The following is an 18981-nucleotide window of genomic DNA, read 5'->3' on the forward strand; positions in this document are numbered from 1 at the left end:
CTAGTAGAGTAGTAGATAGCTAGAGCTATGAAAGCTAGACACCGTTTCGATCGATCGCTTTGTTGAACGAGTTAAGCAAACATGTCGTCTGAGTACTATACAAAAACTATGATGGGGCTTTACACATTCGAATTGTACATGCAAGATCTGGACAAATCACGAGGTTCTTATTCTATTCGGGTCCTTCGATAACTAGAAATAATCAACAAGTGACTTCCCATGCATGACATAGTATAATACTACTAGTGAAATCGGCGCAATCTTTCCTTGCTTTCTTATATTCTCCCGGCCCATCCATCTATCCAGCCATGCTGGCGTGTGGTGCATTTTTTTTCCTCTCCAAATGGTATGGTGAGAGCACAAGGGATTTGTGCTCACTGTCTTATAATTAGATCATTATATTCTCCTAATTGCCTGTCTTGTCATCAGGTACCAATTAAACAAATAAACCTGAAACGACACACTTTCCCTAGCTTGCCTATGATTGATTAGCTAGCTAGAGAGATTAGACAGAAGATAACAATTCGGTTCTTTCAGCGTAGCAGGAGGATCTAGTAGGAAGTGCACCTGGCCGGCCTTCCCATTTATTGATGAGCTAGCTGTAGCCATTTATTGATGAGCTAGCTGTAGCTACTATTCATTCAAGGTGACTGGTGAGTGGTCAGTAATCGATTCAGTTAAGTTACTCCTTTCAGAGATTCAGTGCATCGATCAGGCAGTGGTCATTTTACAGTGCCAGAATGCAGCAGACTGGTGAGTGTCCAGTAGGCAGCTAGTGCTGCTGCTACCTGCAGAATGCACGAGCCTTCAGAGAACCTTCAGCTTTCACCTGAACTAAGCCCGTGTGTAGTTTCAGAAAGTTGGAATTTTAGGCTACTGTATTTTCATTTTTATTTGGCAATTAGTGTTCAAATATGAATTAATTAGGTTTAAAATGTTCGTCTCGTAATTTCCCACCAAACTGTGCAATTAGTTTTTTTTTCGTCTACATTTAATGCTCCATGCACGGGCCGTAAACATTCGATGTGATGGCTACTGTAGCACTTTTTAGAATTTTATGTTAGAACTAAACATGGGCTAATGCGAACAATTTTGGTTCTACTACAGCTTGAATCCATGCATCTCCAGGCAGCTAGTGTCCAAAATGAGATGACCGTCGACATATGTATGTATGTATGTATGTATGTATGTATGTATGTATGTATGTATGTATGTATGTATAAAAGTTGAACCAGCCGCCGACGATGTATATGCATGAGTAGCACCAGCAGGTTTTTGTTTATATGATATGAGAGAAGAGAAGAGAAGAATATAACATGCATCATGAGCAGCAGGCGCTACCACACATGGTTTCATGATTCAGCTTTGGAGGCGCGTATTGACGACAGTGGCTTTAATAGCAGTCCAAGATTCTGTCCCGCTTTTGCTCACTGAAGATTGTGTGTGCACTAGGGCCTTGTTTAGATTGCAAATTTTTGCAATCTGGACATGGTAGCACGTTTCGTTTGTATTTGATAAACTTTGCTCGATCATGGATTAACTAGGCTCAAAAGATTCGTCTCGTGATTTACAATCAAACTGTGTAATTAGTTATTTTTTTACCTATATTTAATGCTCCATACATGCGTCCAAAAATTGATATAATAGAAAGAGAGTAAAAAAACTTAGAATTTAAGGTAATTTAAACAAGGCCTAGCCAGCACTACTCAGCACTACTGGTCATTTCAACCTGAAGCAGCAGCAGCAGCTGGCTGGACCGAACCTGCCGCGCGCACTGAAATCCTCAAACATCTCTCTCCACCGCCTGCATCTGCATGCGTTCCTTTGGGGCGAAGGGATCAACGATACATATGTACAGTACTAATAGTGTATACAAGTGAAAAGCTGGCTGTATACATATGTACAGTACTAATAGTGTATACAAGTGAGAAGCTACTTGCAGATTTCAGAGATGCACGCATTCATGGCGTACTGCAACGATGGATTCAGATCTCACGCCTCGTTTAGATTGTAAGTTTTTTCACTCTCTTTTCATCACATCAAATCTTTGGACACATACATAGAGTATTAAATATAGATAAAAAAATAATTAATTACACAGTTTGATTGTAAATTACGAGACGAATCTTTTAAGCCTAGTTAGGTCATGATTAGATAATAATTGTCAAATACAAACGAAAATGCTACAGTGCCAAATACCGATTCCTAACCCTAATCTAAACAAGGCCTCAGAGATGTCGAAGGATCGATGGATGGATAGAGACATGCATGCAGTTCGATCGGTAGCAGTAGTACACGGATGGATAGATGGATGGGGCCTTGTTTAGATTAAGGTTAGGAATCAGTATTTGGCACTGTGGCACTTTTGTTGGGGACCTAATACCGGGGTACCCTAGAAGGTGGAACCAATAACCACCAAATGTATTAAACTTCTGGACGCATAAGAGCACCGTTTCATCATTTGTTCGAATAACAGGAGTTTGGTTCCGCCTCACCCGACGTCTTTAGAAATAGCTCTGCCTCGTCCGAGGGCTTAGGGTTAGTCTCCGTCTCGCCCGACGCCTTTGGGGCGGGCTTGGTCTCGCCCGAGGACCGAGGGATAGACTCTGTCTTGCCCGACACCTTTGGGTAGCTCTGCCTTGCCCGAGGGACTCAGGGCTAATCTCCGTCTCGCCCGACGCCTTTAGGGCGGGCTCAGTCTCGCCCGAGGGCTGAGGGATAGATTCCGCCTCGCCCGACCCCGGAGGGGAAGGGTCGGTCTCGCCCAAGAGATAGGGATTGGTCTCCGTTTCGCCCGACGGCAAGGAATAAGCCTCACCCTGCTCCACATCTAAAGACTAGATTCATCTTACCTGATAACTTTTCCCCGTTCCCTCAAGATGATAGGTACAAGGCGAGACAAGACGTTCGGGTCAACCATGGCTCCAAGGACCATACCCTGTGCCCTGGCAGGAAAAGTACTGTCAGGGGATGACGAGACATGTGCTTTAGACCCTTCCGGGCGTCGCAGGGCTCGAAAGGTTGCACAGGTGCGTGCTCCTCGCCCTGTAGAGTTGTAGGCGCCGCCTTCAGCCCTGGGACACAGAACCCGACGAAGATATACGATAACCACTATGCTCTAGAGAAGGATTTGCTATCTCCACAAACGACGGATATTCCGTCACCACGCTATGGACCCGAGGGAGCGACGCCCGCTTCCCGACCCCTCAGGTCCACCAAGTCAGAAGGCCTTGACCACGGCGTTACACCGGACCCCGACCCCTCGTCCCTCCGACAAAGACTCACTGAAACCAGAAGGCGTGCGGAGCAAGACCGGGAGAGACTAATAAGTCAAAACCACTGTACTACAGCCCATACCCTGCGCAGGGCAGCGTTCTATAGTCAACCTGATATTCTACAGAGACATCGACAGTATTGTAGGCACTTATCTTCCTTCACACTCATCAGGATAAAAAAGAAAGCCGGGTAGACGTGAGCCACAAGATTAGGCAAAGCCCTCATCCTTGTAAAGCCAGCCCCTTCATCTATAAAAGGGAATACGCTTCTCCCATCAATGGGGGACCTGAGACCAAACAATACAAGAACACACACATACACACAGTCAAGCGGCTACGAAGCTCTTGACCTCCTTTCGACCCTTCCATCAGAGAGACTTAGGACCAATCCCTCTCTCGATCATTTGTACCCCTTACTACAGACCGCTTACGATGCTAATAACACGAGCAACAACAAACTGGACGTAGGGACATTCGGCCTGAACCAGTATAAATCTTGTGTCCTTTAGCGCACCATCCGAGTCTAACGCGCATTACTATAAATTTACTTGTCGGTGCTCGTATGAAACACCGACAGTTGGCGTGCTAGATAGGAGCCTTTGCGCGTTCTAGAAAAGGCCTCGGATGGCCACCCACGCGATCAGTTGGGCCCCGGGCGCACACGTGTGTTTCGGCGACCTAGATTTCATCATCACACTAGGAGAAGAGCTGGCGCTCACTCACACAGCCGCCCTGTCTCTCCCTTCCATCGACCTTAGCCGTCTTAGGCTCGATGGTCCATCGGGCAACTCCCTTGGACCCCAGTCATCAAGGGAGGTCACGCACAACGTCACTCTATGTCCAGAAGGTCTCGTATGAAGCGCCCCGACAGCATTTCCATTCAGTCTCCGCAACGCTGCGGTGACCGTTGGCCACCCTCTGGCACTACGTGTGGTTCAGTCACCCACGGACATCGAGTTCATGGGGGTGATTGAGCATGATACGGAGACCCTCTATGGGCTCCTCAACGAGAAGCCAGGATCATTCTCCAGCTCGAATTCCAGTAGGGGGAGCCACCACCCTTCCTGGGAATGCTTCATGACGCAGACCCCCATGGGTCACGTCGAAAGTGTCTCTAGGGAAGAGGTCACCCCTACGAACAACCCTGACGGTGGATCCGGGGAAGAGACGGCAGCCCTATCTCGCCTAAGGATGGAGCAGCTGAGGGCCCGTCAGTAAGAGATCGATGAGGCCAGGCAAGGGCTTGTCCGGGAGTACGCGGACATCAATCGCGAGATTGAGCGCCACAAAGACAGGGGGCGCGCACGCGCCACGGCTCGCACCGTACACCGAAGGATCCTCACCGATGATGGGACCCTTCCTCACTTTGCCCGAGCTAGCCAGAACATCGCCGCAGCAACCGCCTTGCTGCATGGCCTTCCGCAGGCCGCGACAGCCGAAGATTGCTGGGCCCATAGAGAGATTCGCACGTTGCTTGAGCGTGCGGTGGCGCAACAGGCGAAAAGTTCGTTGTCTCGACGACGCGAACCTGACACCAGCCAACGCTCGCCCTTAGTATGTCCCACTAGGGACGCATCCGTTCACCCAACACCGCCAGCCAGTAGGCAGCCCTCCGCCGTCCTAGTACATCAATGCCTCGGCCATGGTCGCGACGTACGCAACATCATCGACGCTCGGAAACATGCCCATGGCGACGACAGAGAAGCAGCACGCCGCAGCTACCATCCCCGATGTGGCGGACGCTATGACAGCAACGAAGACCGAAGCCCGAGCCCCGGCCTGCCAGGTCGTCAGGCCTTCGGTTCGCACATCCTCAACGCCGCGTTCCCCCTAAGGTATTGACCGCCTACCAACATCCCTAAATATTCTGGCAAAACAAATCCTGGGCTTTGGCTCGAAGACTATCGGCTTGCATGTCAGGTCGATGGGGCGAGTGATGACAATTTCATTATTCGCAATCTCCTGCTGTTCTTGGCCAATTCGGCGCGAGCATGGCTGGAGCACCTACTGTCCAATACTATTCAGAGTTGGGCGGATCTGACGGAGATCTTCGTGGGCAACTTCCAGGGCACGTACAAACGCCCTGGAAACCCATGAGACCTCAAGAACTGCCACCAGAAGGCCGATGAAACCCTTCGCGGGTACATTCGGCGCTTCTCTCGGCAGTGCAACGAGCTCCCTAACATCGCCAACGCCGATGTGATAGGAGCCTTTCTGTCCGGAACAACCTGCGAATCCCTAGTCCACAAGCTAGGACACAGGGGCCCGCAGACTACCAAGGAACTCCTAGACATCGCCACCAGTCACGCCTCTGGAGAGGAGGTGGTCGGAGCCATCTTTGATCGCTCTGACGGAAAGATGAGGTGGGACGAGGACACCGACGAAGGCGCCTCCAACCGTCCCGCCAAAAAGAAAAATAAGAAGCAACGGCGCGACAACTCGCTCGTGGCCGTTACCGACCGCAAAGGTGGCCAGAAGCCCACGGAGGGCACTCGGAACCACTTTGAAAAAATGCTCGAGGAGCCATGCCCAAACCACGCCTTCCTGGCCAAGCATCTATACAAGGATTGCAGCCTCATGCGCAAATACTTGGCCGGGGGTCTTAACAAAGGGAAGCAAGAGAAGGAGCCTATTCCCACCACAGACGACGCAGAAGAGAAGGACGACGCCTTCCCAACGCCGACCGACGCCCTCATGATCTTCAGAAGATCGATGGTCTACGACTCCAAGCGTCGCCAAAAACTCACGCGCCGCGAAGTCTATATAGCCAGACCGGCCACGCCAGCCTTCCTCCAGTGGTCGGAATCTGCCATAACCTTCGACCGGACTGACCATCCGGATGCCGTCCCACACCCGGGAAGGTACCCGCTTATCGTCGATTCGATCATCGGACCAAAGCGGCTCACAAAAGTACTAATGGACGGAGACAGCGGCCTCAACATCATGTACGCCAAAACTCTTGACGAGATGGGCGTCGATCAAACGAACCTTCGCCCCATCTGAGTGCCTTTCCATGGCGTCGTGCCTGGTAGGCAAGCCGTACCACTGGGGTAGATCGACTTGCCCGTCACTTTCGAGGATCAGTCCAATTACCGGACTGAGACCCTCACCTTCGATGTAGTGGGGTTTCCGGGGACTTTCCACGCCATTTTGGGACGACCATGCTACGCGAAGTTCATGGCCATCCCCAATTATACGTACCTTAAGCTAAAGATGTCGGGCCCCCACATGGTCATCACCATCGGCACCTCCTTCCAGCGCGCTTATGAGTGCGAGGTCGAATGCTGTGGACACGCATCCGCAGTCATCGCCTCCGAAGAACCCACCACACTCAGGGAAGAGGTCGTTGAAGAGGCACCCAACGCGAAGAAATCAACCGGGTCGTTCGAATCAGCAGAAGGCTCTAGGGAGGTCCTCTTAGACCCCAGCAGCTCCGAGGGCAAAAAAGTCCGTATCGGGACCGCGCTCTCCTCCGAATAGGAAAGCGCACTCGTCGACTTCCTCCACGACAACAAAGACATCTTTGCGTGGAAACCCTCGGATATGCCAGGCATCCCGAGGGAGGTTGCCGAGCATACTCTCCAGATCCTCCCGGGCTCCAAGCCGGTAAAGCAATGCCTACGCCACTTCGACAAGGAGAAACGTAGGGCCATCGGCGAGGAGATAGCCAAACTGCTAGCTGCAGGATTCATTAAGGAAGTATACCACCCAGAGTGGTTAGCGAATCCCATTCTTGTGCAAAAAAAGAGCGGGAAATGGAGAATGTGTGTCGATTATACCGGCCTCAACAAAGCATGTCCAAATGAATCGTTTCCTTTGCCACGAATAGACCAAATAGTCGATTCCACCTCAGGGTGCGAAACCCTTTGCTTCCTTGACGCATACTCCGGTTACCACCAAATCACGATGAAAGAGTCCGACCAGCTCACAACATCTTTTATCACCCCCTTTGGATCATTTTGCTATATTTCAATGCCTTTTGGTCTGAAGAATGCTGGGGCAACGTACCAGCACTATATGCTCAGTTGCTTCAGAGACCTCATCGGGCAAACCGTTGAGGCCTATGTCGATGACATCGTAGTCAAATCCAAACGAGTTGACCACCTTGTCGCCGACCTTGAGCAAACCTTTGTGAAACTCCGGGCAAACGGCATCAAACTCAATCCCGAAAAATGTGTTTTTGGGGTCCCAAGGGGCATGCTGCTCGGCTTCATCGTCTCCGAGCGTGGCATCAAAGCCAACCTAGAGAAAATTTCAGCCATCACAAGGATGGGCCCGATTCAAAATATAAAGGGGGTTCAGCGGATCATAGGGTGTCTTGCCGCCCTCAGCCGATTCATTTCACGTCTCAGCGAACGAGGACTCCCCCTTTATCGACTCCTGAAGAAATCTGACCGCTTCAAGTGGATAGCCGAGGCTCAGGAGGCGCTTGACATGGTTAAGCGATTTTTAACTAAACCTCCGATCCTAGTTCCTCCATGCAACGGAGAATCCCTCTTACTGTATATATCAGCCACCACCCAAGTAGTCAGCTCTGCCTTAGTGGTAGAACAAGAGGAAGAGGGGCACGCTTTCAAGATACAGCACCCTGTATATTTTATCAGTGAGGTATTATCCAACTCCAAAACCTGCTACTCCCAAATCTAGAAACTCCTCTACACCGTCCTCATCACCAAAAGGAAGCTACGCCAGTACTTTGAGTCACACCCCGTGACAATAGTGACATTGTTCCCCCTCGACGAGGTCATCCGTAGCCATGATGCTATGGGAAGAACCGCAAAGTGGGCACTTGAGCTGATGGATCAGGGCATTTCTTATACCCCCCGAACAACGATCAAATCTCAGGTACTGGCTGACTTCATCGCGGAGTGGACCGAGGTTCAGATGCCACCGGCGGCCGTCGATCAAGAGTACTGGACAATGTACTTCGACGGATCGCTAATAAAGAAAGGCGCCGGGGCAGGACTAGTTTTTGTATCTCCCCTCGGGGTCCACATGAGGTACATGGTTCGGCTTCATTTCCCCTCATCAAACAATACTGCAGAATACAAAGCGCTCGTCAACGGCCTACGAATCGCCATCGAACTGGGCATCCGATGCCTCGACATCAGGGGCGACTCTCGGCTGGTCGTCAACCAGGTCATGAAAGAGTCATGCTACCATGATGCCAAGATGGAGGCATACTGTCAAGAAGTCCGACGGCTGGAGGACAAGTTCGACGGCCTCGAACTCAATCACATCCCAAGGTGTCTCAACAAAGCAGCCAACACGCTTGTGAAGGCAGCGTCCAGTCGAGAGCCAGTCTCGGCAGGCGTCTTTGCCAGTGACCAACAAAAACCCTCGGTACGCTACATGGGGTCGAAACAAGCCAATGATGGCCCATCTAGTTCGACCCCAGGGGCCAATCCTCCGACTGCTCCGCCTGACCCCGAGGTCATGGAGCTTGAAGAGGACCCAGTAGTGGAGTTTGACCCTCCTGATGACTAGAGAACGCTTTACCTCGACTACCTCCTCCATGACATACTACCGGTAGACAAGATGGAAGCCCGACGACTCGCACGACACGCCAAGTCCTTCGTTCTTGTAGAGGGTGAACTCTACAAATGGAGTCACATCGGGATTCTACAACTCTATATCCCTGGCAAACAAGGAAAACTCCTGCTAGGCGACATCCACGGTGGAGTCTGCGGTCATCATGCCGCACCAAGAACTTTGGTTGGGAATGCATTCCGACAAGGTTTCTACTGGCCCACCGCAGTAGCCGATGCCGAGCAAATTGTACGCACCTGCGAAGGGTGCCAGTACTATGCTCGGCAGACACACCTCCTGGCCGAGGCTCTCTAGATGATCTCCATCATGTGGCCCTTCATGGTCTGGGGGCTCGACCTAGTTGGGCCACTCAAAAAGGTGCCCGGGGGCTTCACCCACCTGCTTGTCACCATAGACAAGTTTACAAAATGGATTGAAGCTCGACCAATATTTACAATCAAATCCGAGCAAGCGGTGCTATTCTTCCTCAACATCACCCATCGCTTTGGAGTACCGAACTCCATCATCACAGACAACGGCACGCAGTTCACCGGTAGGAAATTCGTTCGATTCTATGATGAACAACACATCCGAATCGATTGGGCAGCCGTCGCACACCCCTAGACAAACGGGCAGGTCGAGCGCGCAAACGGCATGCTCCTTCAAGGCCTCAAACCTAGAATTTTTAACCAATTGAACAAGTTCAGCGCATGCTGGCTCGCTGAGCTCCCGACCGTGCTCTAGAGCCTAAGGACAACTCCTAGCCGGGCCACCGGCTATACACCCTTCTTCATGGTCTATGGTTCCGAGGCTGTTCTTCCAACGGACCTTGACTATGGAGCGCCAAGAATCAGAGCATACGACGAACAGGGAGCCGAGGCATCCCACCAAGATGCCATGGACCAGCTAGAAGAAGCCCGCAACATCGCCCTCCTCCGTTCGGCGAAGTACCAGCAGGCGTTGCGACAGTACCACAGCCGACGGGTGCGGGGTCGAGCTTTCAATGTCGGAGACCTCGTCCTCCATCTTGTGCAGAGCAACAAGAACCACCACAAACTCTCCCCACCCTGGGAAGGGCCCTACGTCGTCGTGGAAGTACTTCGCCCAGGCGCCTACTGGTCGAAAACCATCAACAACGAGGTCTTCACCAACGCCTGGAACATTGAGCAGCTACGTCGTTTCTATCCTTAAAATAAGCATACACTTTTCCTCATCAGATTTTGTTATAACAAAACCCCGATCCTTAGTGACTTCTGACCCCTGCAAGTCGTGAGGGGTCAGACCTCACTCGGGGGCTAGCATGTGATCATAACACGTGACATATGAAAATACAAGTATTGCGCTTGCAAAAATCTCCTCTGTTATATTTATAAACATTCTCTAAGTTTTCCATTCCTCTCATAAATGAGTCCTAAGGGCTAAGATTTTGGGAACCAATTCTGAATACGACTGGTAGGACTGCGGGACACCCACGCCCCAGCGGCTACAACCTCTTTGCTCACCAGCTCAATCAGAATTAGTTCACCCACGTTCCTAGTTTATTATGACTTAGACCATGAGAGGGGTCGGAAAGCACTAAAATCTTTTCTACAAAAGGAGAAAGATAAAAAATTGCTTGCCATAAGCAAAAGATGTAAATTTATTCATTTTTTGCACAAATTCGTCACTTACAAAGCGATTTCAATACAAAAGGAACAATATACTTGTAAATTCAGAGGACTGTTTACTCGGGGGCTTCCCCACAAAATTATTCAATTACAGTCTCTGTTTAACTCTACTACAAGTACTATTGTGGTCGCCGCGCCACGCTCTCTATCGGCGACGCCCAGGGCATGTACATGGGCCAGCTCGTCTACTGCGGTCGCCGCGCCACGCTCTCCATCGGCGACACCCGGGGCATGTACACGGGTCAGCTCGTCTACTGCGATCGCCGCGCCACGCTCTCCATCGGCGACGCTCGGGGTGTGTACATGGGCCAGCTCGTTTACTGCAGTCGCCGCGCCATGCTCTCCATCGGCGACATCCCGATATCCCGCCGCTTCACAGGATCCTCGAAGGCGGCGTAAGGGTAGGAAACGCCTCCCGCCAAAGGAGGAGCACAGCGAACGATGGCGCAGTCGATGACATACGACGCCCACTAGCGCCTCTTCTCCTTTGGTAGCAGCGACTCCTCAGCAAGGGCAGCACGCACCATCTCATCTACGTTGGATAACCTCCGGCTCGACATCACGCTCTAGATTCACAAGCGAATCTATGAGTTTTCTCTCTCTCTGGCATTACTCTTCCTCACTTAGGAATCGCCGCGACGCATGGACACATTCGGTGGAAAGGAAGGAGAAGGAGAAGGAGAAGGAGAAATAGCGGCTCAGAGGTAGAAGAGGAGATAAGACGAGAACTCCCCTCCCCCTCCCTATTTAAAGAGGAGGCGCTGTAGCTAAGGAAAGGCGAAAGGTTGGATGAAAAACCCCCTCCCTTCCCCTCTTTAAAATACGGAATCAATGTTGATTGATACCTGAGGGGACACGCCGAAACTGATGGGACGCACCTCGGTCGACGAGGCGTCCCCCCTTAGTCAAACTGAACACTACCTGGGTATGGCCCGCCACTGACCCGCTCTGGACGCGGCAATTAAGGCGCCCACATAGGCAGACAACCCTTCGCCTCCCCATGTAGGACCACGGGATGATCCGAAGATAGGACCTTTTGGGATCTCCTGGGCCGGCCATTCAGCCCAGAAGAGATGGCGAACGAACGTCCAAAGAAAGATAAGCATTCTCGAGCCTTCTTACTTTACGCGTTAAAATTCATTCTCGAGCTTCCGACCCCGTCAAACGGCGGGAACACGAGCATCACTCGGGGGCTATCGAGGATGTCTACTAATCTAGACATCCTCCTCACCCGACCCCCTCCGTATGCTTGAAACTAAGGACACGAAATACAAGCATAAAACTTTGAGTAAAACTAGACGAACTAGCAGACCCTACGTCTCGGTAGCAACGGCGTTTCTGTTCACCAGAAAAATCATGCTCAACGCCTCTCACGTCTCTAGCTTCGATATCTGCCTTCTCAAGAAGGGTTCGGAGGGGTCCGCCTACAAAATCTCCCCCAAAGGAGAAGCTGTCAGGTTGCCCAAGTTAATTAAACGGCTCGGACCACCACCGAGATACGAAAAACAAAGAATAGCGATTCTTATGCAGGTTACTCCAACCTCGTCGCAAACATCAGGGTCCGAACCCCGCACGGACACATCTGGTATGAGCTTTTCATCACTCATACTACCAAGGTAACGTTACCAACCCCGCCTTCATTTCGATTATATTGTACATATGCAAAACATCACAACGCTTCGTGTTGCATCACGAAACGACCATCGCCTCATTCGATATAGGCGACCACAGGTCAAGGTTCGAAGGTCGGCCCACGAAGGGCTTGAGGCTGCCTCATGCCGAACAGAGCCAGGGAGAAATAACCGAGACAAGCCCCAGTGGCCTTGCCCGACCCCGCTCAGAAGCGAACAGGGACATCTTGACCTTTTCTCGTTCGATTCTAACCCTGAGCCAAACCCACAGAATCTCCATCAAGGAGAGGCCATCAGGCCGCCTGAGCCTATCGAACGGCTTGGGCATCTACCGGGAGGTAGGTTAAGAAGTTGTGGAGTGCCACCAGAGGGCTCTGCTGACCCCATCAGCAAATGATAGACCCGGATTCCACACAAACATACCCGTTAGTGAGCTCGTTGAGCGCGATACTTGAGCCGTCGAGGCAAGTGTCGTTTACTCAGCCCCTTCGACTGTGAAAATTGAGGATGGGGTAACACGCAAATTATAGTCGACCCCTATCAGACCCTAACAAGGCCCAGGGGCTTGAGCCAATCAATATAGGGACACAGGTTCAAAGGCCCCGCCTTGCCGAGCCCATAGAATCCCCAGTTGGGGATTTCTATTAGAAGACAGGGCAGGGAATATTGCAATCTCATCCAAGGACTTCGTCGACCTTGTCACCAAAACCACAGTTCCGATCTCCAGTAACCCCCGACCCTAGCAAATGCAGGGGATCGGACTTTACTTGGGGGCTGGTTAAGGTACGGCTACCTCCTTTCTTTCTTTCGAAACAATCTCCTCGTATCAAGACCAGCGGCATAATTTGGGGGAACAGATTGGTAAGATCACAAAAAATCAAACAAAAACAAAATTACGACGCAAAATCATGAAACTGCATCTAGACTCGAAAAATACCGACACTTGTCCACATATTACATATAAGTTGTTCTCAAAATTGTTCAACTAACTACTCCCGTGAAGGGAGAACCATCTCTTTCAGATTATCCGCCAGGTTTTTCGCAAGGGGAACAACCATCTTCTCCATTTCCTCCAGCTCATCATCCTCGTAGGCAGATGGGAAGCCTTCGCTCATCACCTTCAGGGCCCTTCATGCATAGGTAGCCTTTTTTCTAGCTTGACGGAGACGTTTTCGGCGCTCAACCTTCGGCTCACCGCGTCACTGAGCTCCGCCCGGAGAGAGCGGACCACCTCGACGTCCTCGTCCACCTTCTACTGAAGGGCCGTGGCCCTACTCTTGGCCTTCCACCGGAGGTCCTGCTCGATCTCCAGCGCCTTTAGGACTTCACCGGCCTTCTCATTAGCCGTGGCATTCCTCTACAGCAGCTCGTATCACTCCTTTTGGAGCCTAGCGATCTCCTCCCCATCTAGCTTGGACCTCGTCGACAAATCCTCGAACATCCCATGGGCCTCCTCCGCGTCTTGACACGCCTGGGCCTCCCGCTCCTGGGCAGTAGCAAGCTGTGCGGCCATGTCTGCTTGCAGCCAGGCCTCCTCGGAGAGGCGATCCCACTCCGCCTTCTACTCATGGAGGAATCAGGATTTATTCCGGCTATGAGCAACAAGAACCTGAAGAAGACTGGAATCAGAAATGCGAAAACACAAAAACATGCAGAGAAAGAAGAAAATCAAGCGAAAACCTGGGTAGTAGGAACGACAATTTCATGCAGGGCTCCTCTGGTTTGGTCCAGGGCCTCCAGCATGGTCAAAATTCTGATGTCAAGACCCTCCCGCTCCATGCTCTCGGAATGATCATCGAGCGAGAATAGAGCTGACGTCGGGTCCTAGGTGGCCATCCACTGAAGTGGCGGCTCCCCCCGCGCGGGGGAGCGACTTCCTCCCAACAAGGGGGCCGGGGGTGGCTCCCTCCTGACCCTATGCGGCACCATCGCCGCACTCGAGGACCCTCCGGCTAGACCCTCCTCCGTCTGGGCCGCTCCGAGTGCCATGGGCGGATCCACCTGGGCCCCTGGTGGTGCAAATTGCACTACACCCTCGAGCGCCACCACGACCGCACCCGACTGATCCTGTCTTGGCGCGGTCATGACCACCTCCACCGGTGGTATGCGGCCCTCGGCCAGCTGTTCCACATCCGCCATGGAGGAGGCTGCCCGCTCAGTAACCTCCACGAGCGTGGGCGCCACCACGGACGCCGTCAGGTCGGCCAACACGGCCCCAACGTCGACACCACTCCCGCCCAAAACAGGGGTGACACCAGGCGACGCCATCTGTCCCACTTGAATGGCGAGACTCTTCTTGGGCGCCAGCCCCAAGGGGTTACCCGTCCGCAAGAACCTGCACAAAGGTATTAATCATTAGATCAAAATAGAAATGGAAAAAGGATGAAAACAGGGAAATCGGCAGCTCACGTTGACGTCCTTGGCCGGTGGAAGCATTTTGGGGATGGATCCCCAGATCCCTGCCCCGACTCATCCGGGTAGGACCGTTTCGAGCCTACCCCTGCTCCGGGGCTGGGAGGCTTACCTCGTGGGGCGCGACACCAGAGCCGCTCCCCTTCATCGCCTCGTGGGGCATGGCACCAGAGCCGCTCCCCTCCATCGTCTCATGGGGCGTGGCAACAGAGCCGCTCCCCTCCATCATTTCACGAGGCGTGGCACCAGAGCCACTCCCCTCCCCCGTTGCTTTGAGGTCGGCAGCGGTAGGCGTGCTTTCCTCCATCCACCAGTCCTTAGCCGGCACGCCGTGCGAAGCGGCGGACTCGCCGGCCTCCACCGACCTCATCGATTCACTTCCCTCCGCGTGGAAAGGGAAGGGTCCCTACATGGATGGGTGGCCACTCATCAACGTGTCCTCGTCCTTCAGGACGTCCCAATCCACACCGACGGCTACCTCGTTGTCATCATCATCGTCGTCGTCTTCATCCTCACTGCTCACATCGTCACCCCAATCCCATGCCTCCTGCTTCAGTCGCTTCACCTTTTTCATCTGCTCTCTTGCTTTCTTGTCCTGCTCGGCCACGAGTCGATTCGCTGCTGCCACGGCCATGTCCTTGGGTAGCAGAATCAAACTATCCTTGAAGACTAGCCCCCTTGGTTGATCCAACGCCACGAAGGTAAGTATCAAAAAATAGAGATTCAGAAAAAAAGAGCACGAGAGAAGAAGGCTTACGAATTCAAAGAACCTAGGCTCCGGCCGCATTGGGGGATGTCCAGGCATCGGATACATAATGTCGAGGACCCTGCCTGTGGAATCCTTCATCGGCTGCGTCGCCTCCTTAATGCGTTGTGCCACTTCTGAGTAACGGAGCGCCTCGTCAATGAGCACCGTCCCCTCGAACGACATCCCGGGCATCATCCAATGTAGGGGAAGCACGCGCGCCATCAGTGGCGCCACCCTCCTCGCATGATAGGCGCCGATAATCCTTGTCCCCTTTACACCCCGATCCTTCAGGGCTTGGAGGGCAGAGAGAAGGTCGGAGAGGTGTTTCTTGTCTTTAGACTGGACGCCCTAGCTCCACGACTCCGGAGCATCTACAATAAGGCGTCCAGTGTACCTCGGTAGGGTAGCACTCACATCATCCCTAACATAAAACCACTGCGAGTGCCATCCCTTGTTGGATGTCGCCAGACGCATGTATGGGTAACCCCTCGACCGGGTATGGTGCAGATGAATGCTAGCACATCCCATCGGCGCATTCACATCTTTCCCCCCAATCTTCCTCTTCGACAAACTAATGTTAAAGAAATATCGCCACAGATCAAAATGGGGATCGATCCCCAGGAAACCCTCGCACAGGGCAACAAACACTGCCATGTGTTGAATCCCATTAGGAGTTAGATGTTGTAGCTCCACCTCGTAATAATCCAGCAGCCCCCGAAGGAATCTATGCGCGGGTACCGCGAATCCCCGCTCATGAAAGATGGCGAAAGAGACAACATACCCTTTGGGCGGCACCGGCTCACCCTCATCGCTAGGTAGCAGCCACTCCTAGACGACGGACAGTGGGCGGAGAAGGCCACGACAGACGAGGCCCTCCAAGCGCTGTGAGGTGATGCTAGATCTGCCCCACAACTCCATTAAAGCAATGAGGGAGGAGGGCAGGCGCGAGCTTGACGACGGCTGCAACACGAGCGCAAGCTGGTCGATGGTGGCGATACAGGCGCAGGAGGCTGGGGCGATTGGCGGCGGATGTTTCAAAACGCAAAGGCAGGGGAGCGAAATACGAAACCTTGGGGGTGAACCCCGTGGTTTTATAGGGGGCGACGGATGCGAGAAGGGCAACCGTCCGCCTCGATCTCTGGGCCTGCCACGCGCGCCACCACGTCACATCGCAGGACACGTGCCCGCAGTCCCTATCCTCTCACCCCAAAAATCACGGTGGACGGTTCACCTTCCCCAGGCAAATCCGGACTCTCTACCCACCTGGGAAACACAAGCCACGAAGGCCTTTTTTTCTCTTTGGCCCACCAAGAGCCCAGAAGCTCGGCGGCCGGCCCAACTAAGGAAGGGTCCGCGAACGATCCGAAATCAAGGGCACAAGCACCAGTTAGGTTAGCCCTGAATGAGTTCCCCGCGAACGGGATGCCACGACCCTCTCGGAAAAACATCCAGTTGATGAAAAACTAAGTCCTTCAGCCTTACCCGCGAAGGGACCGATACAACCCCCCGAGCGACTCTTCTCGAATCACCCGGGGGCTACACCCATCGGGTGCGCTCGCGCGCACCCTCTGGCAAAGTAACTTCGACGAAGTCAAAAAACACCCTCCAGGCGGTTCTACTCGAATCACCTAGAGGCTCGGGGCTACTGTCGGGGACCTAATACCGGGGTACCCCAGAAGGTGGAACCAAGAACCACCAAATGTATTAAACTTCTGGACGCATAAGAGCACCGTTTCATCATTTGTTCGAATAACAGGAGTTTGGTTCTGCCTCACCCGACGCCTTTAGAAATAGCTCTACCTCGCCCGAGGGCTCAGGGTTAGTCTCCGTCTCGCCCGACGCCTTTGGGGCGGGCTCGGTCTTGCCCGAGGGCCGAGGGATAGACTTCGTCTCGCCTGACGCCTTTGGGTAGCTCTGCCTTGCCCGAGGGACTCAGGGCTAATCTCCGTCTCGCCCGATGCCTTTAGGGTGGACTCGGTCTCGCCCGAGGGCTGAGGGATAGATTCCGCCTCACCCGACCCTGGAGGGGAAGGGTCGGTCTCGCCCAAGAGATAGGGATTGGTCTCCGTTTCGCCCGACGGCAAGGAATAAGCCTCACCCTGCTCCACATCTAAAGACTAGATTCATCTTACCTGACAACTTTTCCCCGTTCCCTCAAGATGATAGGTACAAGGCGAGACAAGACGTTCGGGAGAGGCTAATAAGTCAAAACCACTGTACTACACCCCTCGTCCCTCCGACAAAGACTCACTGAAACCAGAAGGCGTGCGGAGCAAGGCCGGGAGAGGCTAATAAGTCAAAACCACTGTACTACAGCCCATACCTTGCGCAGGGCAGCGTTCTGTAGTCAACCTGATATTCTACAGAGACATCGACAGTATTGTAGGCACTTATCTTCCTTCACACTCATCAGGATAAAAAAGAAAGTCGGGTAGACGTGAGCCACAAGATTAGGCAAAGCCCTCATCCTTGTAAAGCCAGCCCCTTCATCTATAAAAGGGGATGCGCTTCTCCCATCAATGGGGGACCTGAGACTGAACAATACAAGAACACACACATACACACAGTCAAGCGGCTATGAAGCTCTTGACCTCCTTTCGACCATTCCATCAGAGAGACTTGGGACCAGTCCCTCTCTCGATCGTTTGTACCCCTTACTACAGACTGTTTACGGTGCTAATAACACGAGCAGCAACAAACTGGACGTAGGGACATTCGGCCCGAACCAGTATAAATCTTGTGTCCTTTAGCGCACCATCCGAGTCTAACGCGCATTACTATAAATTTACTTGCCGGTGCTCGTACGAAACACCGACAACTTTCGTTTGTATTTGACAATTATTGTCCAATCATGGCCTAACTAGGCTCAAAAGATTCGTCTCGTAATTTACAATCAAACTGTGTATTTAGTTTTTTTTTATCTATATTTAATACTCCATTCGTATATCAAAGATTTAATGTGATAGAAAGAGAGTGAAAAAACTTGCAATCTAAATAAAGCCTCGGTGGATGAATGCATGCATGGACCAGCCGCAGCAGGCACATGGCAGAATGACGGAGGCAGAAAGCTTGTATATGGCGGCGGTCAATTAAGCTGACCGATGGATGCATGAATCAGCTAGAAGTAGCTTCGTAGGTAGTAGGTACTCGTAGCTTAAGGAAGCGCCGGCCTCGACGATCGCCTGGCCCCAACGCATGCACTGCCATGGATACGATGATTTCCCCGGCCCCTGCTCTCAATCAAGCCGTCAGAACAACTGCCGGTGGAAAGCGCAACCAGCACCAGCACCAGCACCGGGAGGAGGCAACCAAAGTCACTGGCAAGGCAGGCCAGCGCCGGCCGGGCCGGCTCGTCACCTCACCTCTCGTTCCCTTTACTTGGTTCTCCCTCCCCTACTCTCCTACTGGCCTCTCTCTTTCCGCGGTGCCCGGCAGCAGTGGCATCTACCTGGGCGGACCGCGGCCATCGTGCGACCGACGCGCGGAGAGGCTATGCCTGGGACGGCCAGGTGAGTAAAGCGACGGGGGCCGCAGCTGGGCGCCTGAGGCGATAATGATTGGTACTGGTACTGACCGGCCGGCCGGCGCTTTAGTTGCTTAGCCGCGTAGAGAGAGGGAGTGGGGAAGGATCGGAGTCGGAGGGGCCGGCGGGACGCCGCTTTCGCCCTGCACTATCATGGCTGACGATCGCGAGCTGATCGATCGATTCGATTAAAGCC

The sequence above is a fragment of the Miscanthus floridulus genome, chromosome 1 (genome assembly GCF_019320115.1).
Source record: "Miscanthus floridulus cultivar M001 chromosome 1, ASM1932011v1, whole genome shotgun sequence".
Taxonomy (NCBI): domain Eukaryota; kingdom Viridiplantae; phylum Streptophyta; class Magnoliopsida; order Poales; family Poaceae; genus Miscanthus; species Miscanthus floridulus.